The following is a 6,221-nucleotide window of genomic DNA, read 5'->3' as shown; positions in this document are numbered from 1 at the left end:
ATAGAGCAGAGTCCAAGAGAAACCAGGTGCAAGCTTCCAGCTGTCCTGTGCCAGTAGAGTTTTACAGATAACACTTAATTGTCTCAGCAATGATGTGTGATAGCACATACAAAGTGTGGCCAACCAGGGAAGCTGACCTGAGCCTTGTTGTTCAGGGTTTTTATTAAGGGTCGGTCACATAAGCATGGAATGTGCATGTGACTGACCTTAGTTACTCAGTCTCCCTTTCCTCCAGAGGTCAAACTGATACAGGTTGGTCCAGAGTCCCAGGTCAATAAAAACATGTGTTTACCATAAATCACAGTTAATATAAACTATCTGGTTGTGGCTTAAGCCCCTAGATATACAAAGGCACTCTTATCAGATAGAATATACCAAGGTCTTAGAGATTATCTCCCAGGATCTAGTCAAAGGTCAGTGCTTTCTTTGGAAAGTGCAGGGTTTGACCATCCCAAGCCTGCTGAGTTATCCCTTTATTGCATGCAGGCCCAATTCCGATTTAGTCTAGAAAGGACTACATAAGGGCACAAATTCTAGGATGAATGGTTTTGGGGGGCCATCTTTGGAGATTAGGTACCATATCATTATTTTCCCCTCATGACTCCAAAAGAGACAACAGTATACTTAAGGAGTCTGGAGTTCTTCACGGAATAGTTTGTTTTAACTGCAAACTGAACGTATATATGCATTTATATACATTTTTATTTGTAAACATTATATACTTTTATATGTATATATAATGAAATAATATTATGAAATGGGCTAACCTGTTAATAACAACATTCTTGTCCATGTGAAGATGTGAGTCCCATCTATGCCCAATAAATTAATCCTTTCCATTTAAGAACTACACAATAACACCTGGTTCCTGTACCTGAGGAGCTACTGAGCAGTGGGACACTGACAATGCACAGGTAAGTTACTAAACTGGTATTCGCAGGATGAGGAGGTGTCCAAGGCTTTGTTAGCTTCACATAGGCTTTCTGGCTTCAAAATGCATGCTTTAAAAGCAATAAGCTCAAAGTAGTGGCAGATTCCTCTTTCAAAATCAATGGTAAGTACGGGTGTGTGTGCGTGTGTGTGTGTGTACAGGTAAAAGAAAAATGTTTACAGGCCATATTTTTTTCACGCAAAATAAAAATGATTGTAAATGAGTCTGTGGCAAAATATTGATTACAAACTATACTGAGGGGAAGCATCTGAAAACTAAGAAGTAATATTTTAATTTACATTTAATTAATATTTTAATTCATGGGAGTATCTGAGAAATAGCAACAGGAACGATTTTTTTTTTAAACTTTATTGAAGTATAGTTGATTTACAGTGTTGTGTTAATTTCTGCTGTACTGTAAAGTCATTCAGTTATACACATAAATATTCTTTTTCATATACTCTTCCATTATGGTTTATCCCAGGATATTGAATAGAGTTCCCTGTGCTATACAGTAGGACCTTGTTGTTTATCCATCCTATATATAATGGTTTGCATCTGCTAATCCCAAACTCCCAATCCTTCCCTCCTCCACTCCCCTCCCCCTTGGCAACCATGAGTCTGTTCTCAATGTCTGTGAGTCTGTTTCTGTTTCATTTGTGTCATATTTTAGATTCCACATATAAGTGATACCAGATGGTATTTGTCTTTTTCTTATTCACTTAGTATGATATCTCTAGGTCCATCCACGTTGCTGCAAATGGCATTATTTCATTCTTTTTTATGGCTGAGGAGTATTCCATCGTATATATGTACCACATCTTCTTTATCCATTAATCTGTCTATAGACATTTAGGTTGTTTTCATGCCTTGGCTATTGTAAATAGTGCTGCTATGAACATAGGAGAGGAAAGAATTTTTAAATCATTTTTCTTTCAGAAATAGATTGCAGGTCAGCTTGCAAAGCTAAATAAACTCTGGTTTCATATCTTTGTCCTCAGTGAGGTATATCTGTGTTCCCTGAGGCCTCAGGCCAGGACATGGAATTACGTGATTGAACTGACCCAGGGAGAATGGCCCTTCCATGTTTCTTTCTAGCCATGCCACTGAGCCAGGTCTCACTGGGTCCTGCCCAACATTTGGTTCTGTCTGCTCACTTGTCACTAATCATTTACAAAGTCTGAGGGCTTCCCTGGTGGCGCAATGGTTGAGAATCCGCCTGCCAGTGCAGGGGACACATGTTCGAGCCCTGGTCCAGGAAAATCCCACATGCCGTGGAGCAGCTAAGCCCATGTGCCACAACTACTGAGCCTGCACTCTAGAGCTACCGAGCCCACGTGCCACAACTACTGAAGCCCGAGCGCCTAGAGCCCATGCTCCACAACGAGAGAAGCCACTGCAATGAGAAGCCTGTGCACCGCAACGAAGAGTAGCCCCCACTCACTGCAACTAGAGAAAGCCAGCACACAGCAACGAAGACCCAGTGCAGCCAAAAATAAATAAATAAATAAAATTAATTTAAAAAACAAAAAAAAGTCTGAGTCTTGGAGACAAAGCATTAACAAACAGCATGTCCTCTTACCAGCAAAGGAATGGAGCAGGCCCAGGAATACAGCCTGAGGATGAAGCCTGCCCAGTATGGGGTTTAGACCCTGACTGTGTTTCATCTCCAGTGGCTTTCCCTGTGGCTCTAGACAAGATAGGGGTCTTTTCCTTTTTACTGGGTTACATTCAGAACATGACAGGATTTTTAAATTTCTCCTGATTACAAAAAAACGGTCTTTTGAAGTTTTAGTTTGTTTCCTCTATCTCTTGACTAACCACACAATTTCAACCAAGAATAAATAATATGTAAACATGACTGATGGCTTAAAAACCTAGCCTTTGTTTTGAACTATGTTCTAAAAGTTTGGCTTTTATTAATTAGCAGGCCAAGAAGGAAGATGGCCTCTCTAATCTGTGTTAAAGTTGCGTTTGCCACACTTTCTTCTCCCAGACTTTAAGAGCAGCAATCCCACTGATAGGACGTTGGCTCTTGTTCCTTTTAGCTTCAGGGAAAGGAAAGCTGCCATCTTGGTGAGATGCTCTGACTTCCCGGTCGCTGTCAGTAGAAAATGAGTTTGGAATCTGAGACAGCCTAAGCTTTTCAATCGTTTTCCAATGGTGATTTCAATACAGGTGTTAACCCTAAGAGCTTACCTTTAATTCTTCTGGTTGGGTCTCATAATATTTAAGAAAATCTTTCTAAACATATATGAAGATTAAAGTTTTATGAAAAGAACCTGAAATTCTAAGTTGATGTGAAAACTGTTATGCAAATCAGAGAAGAGAGATAAACCAGTGAGTCTAGGAAGCATAGTTTGGTTGCTCCTTTCCCTCGCCATCTGAGAGTATTTTCTGTAGATGTATTTCCATGTGAGGATTGTGTGTTTTCATCTGACAGTGCTTGACACTAAGGTAGGAATTCTGGGGTCACAACCCTGCCTGAGGGGAGCAGTATTTGCAAACATGTATGGGACTAATCTAAACTGGATAGGGTCAAAGATTCTTCCTCTTTGTTTTGTTTTTTCTCTCTTTTAAGCGTTTCATTTAGAAATAATTATAGAGTCATAATGCATTGTAACAGTGCAAAGGGTCCCTTGTACCCTTCATCCAGCTTGGTCCAATGGTGACCTGTTGTATAGGTGTAGTACAATTCCAAAACCAGGAATCGACATTGGTATTAGATGATGATTTTATTTAGTTTTCACTAAATAAGGTTCATTTTTTTCTGACCTGCATTCGTGTGTGTGTGTGTGTGTGTGTGTGTCTGTAGAGTTCTATGTAATTTTTTTTTTAAAACAGCAGGTTCTCATTAGTTATCCATTTTATACATATTAGTGTATATATGTCAATCCCAATCTCCCAATTCATCACACCACCACCACCCCAGCCACTTTCCCCCCTTGGTGTCCATAGGTTTGTTCTCTACATCTGTGTTTCAATTTCTGCCCTGCAAACCAGTTCATCTGTATCATTTTTCTAGGTTCCACATATATGCGTTAATATATGATATTGGTTTTTCTCTTTCTGACTTACTTCACTCTGTATGACAGTCTCTAGATCCATCCACGTCTCTACAAATGACCCAATTTCGTTCCGTTTTATGGTTGAGTAATATTCCATTGTATATATGTACCACATCTTCTTTATCCATTCGTCTGTCGATGGGTATTTAGGTTGCTTCCATGTCCTGGCTATTGTAAATAGTGCTGCAATGAACATTGGGGTACATGTGTTTTTGTTTGTTTGTTTTTTGTTTTGGCTGCATTGGGTCTTCATTACTGTGTGCGGGCTTCCTCTAGTTGTGGTGAGTAAGGGCTACTCTTCGTTGCGGTGCATGGGCTCCTCATTGCGTGGCTTCTCTTGTTGCAGAGCACAGGCTCTAGGCACACCAGCTTCAGTAGTTGTGGCACATGTGCTCAGTAGTTGTGGCACACGGGCTTAGTTGCTCCGCAGCATGTGGGATCTTCCCGGACCAGAGCTCGAACCCGTGTCCCCTGCATTGGCAGGTGGATTCTTAACCACTGTACCACCAGGGAAACCCCTGCATGTGTATTATTGAATTATGGTTTTCTCTGGGTATATGCCCAGTAGTGGGATTGCTGGATCATATGGTAATTCTATTTTTAGTTTTTTAAGGAACCTCCATACTGTTCTCCATAGTGGCTGTATCAATTTACATTCCCACCAACAGTGCAAGAGGGTTCCCTTTTCTCAACACCCTGTCCAGCATTTGTTGTTTGTAGATTTTCTGATGATACCCATTCTAACTGGTGTGAGGTGATACCTCATTGTAGTTTTGATTTTCATTTCTCTAATAATTAGTGATGTTGAGCAGATTTTCATGTGCTTGTTGGCCATCTGTATGTCTTCTTTGGAGAAATGTCTGTTTAGGTCTTCTGCCCATTTTTGGATTGGGGTGTTTTTTTAATATTGAGCTGCATGAGCTGTTTATATATTTTGGAGATTAATCCTTTGTCTGTTGATTCATTTGCAAATATTTTCTCGCAATCTGACGGTTGTCTTTTCGTCTTGTTTGTAGTTTCCTTTCCTGTGAAAAGCTTTTAAGTTTCATTAGGTCCCATTTGTTTATTTTTGTTTTTATTTCCATTACTCTAGGAGGTGGATCAAAAAAGATCTTACTGTGATTTATGTCAGAGAATGTTCTTCCTATGTTTTCCTCTAAGAGTTTTATAGTGTCCAGTCTTACATTTAGGTCTCTAATCCATTTGGAGTTTATTTTTGTGTATGGTGTTAGAGAGTGTTCTAATTTCATTCTTTTACAAGTAGCTGTGCAGTTTTCCCAGCACCACTTATTGAAGAGACTATCTTTTCTCCATTGTATATCCTTGCCTCCTTTGTCATAGATTAGTTGACCATAGGTACGTGGGTTTATCTCTGGGCTTTCTATCCTGTTCTATTGATCTATATTTCTGTTTTTGTACCAGTACCATACCGTCTTGATTACTGTAGCTTTGTGTTATAGTCTGAAGTCAGGGAGTCTGATTCCTCCAGCTCCAGTTTTTTCCCTCAAGACCACTTTGGCTATTCGGGGTCTTTTGTGTCTCCATACAAATTTTAAGATTTTTTGTTCTGGTTCTGTAAAAAATGCCATTGGTAATTTGATAGGGATTGCATTGAATCTGTAGATTGCTTTGGGTAGTATAGTCATTTTCACAATATTGATTCTTCCAATCCAAGAAAATAGTATATCTCTCCATCTGTTGGTATCATCTTTAATTTCTTTCAACAGTGTCTTATAGTTTTCTGCATACAGGTCTTTTGTCTCCCTAGGTAGGTTTATTCCTAGGTATTTTATTCTTTTTGTTGCAATGGTAAATGGGAGTGTTTCCTTAATTTCTCTTTCAGATTTTTCATCATTAGTGTATAGGAATGCAAGAGATTTCTGTGCATTAATTTTGTTTCCTGCAACTTTACCAAATTCATTGATTAGCTCTAGTAGTTTTCTGGTGGCATCTTTAGGATTCTGTATGTATAGTATCATGTCTTCTGCAAACAGTGACAGTTTTACTTCTTCTTTTCCAATTTGTATTCCTTTTATTTCTTTTTCTTCTCTAATTGCTGTGACTAGGACTTCCAAAACTATGTTGAATAATAGTGGCGAGAGTGGACATCCTTGTCTTGTTCCTGATCTTAGAGGAAATGCTTTCAGTTTTTCACCATTGAGAATGATGTTTGCTGTGGGTTTGTCATATATGGCCTTTATTATGTTGAGGTAGATTCCCTC

The sequence above is a fragment of the Balaenoptera physalus genome (genome assembly GCF_965194825.1).
Source record: "Balaenoptera physalus genome assembly, chromosome: 3".
NCBI classification, from domain to species: domain Eukaryota; kingdom Metazoa; phylum Chordata; class Mammalia; order Artiodactyla; family Balaenopteridae; genus Balaenoptera; species Balaenoptera physalus.
This window is presented reverse-complemented; position numbering follows the sequence as displayed.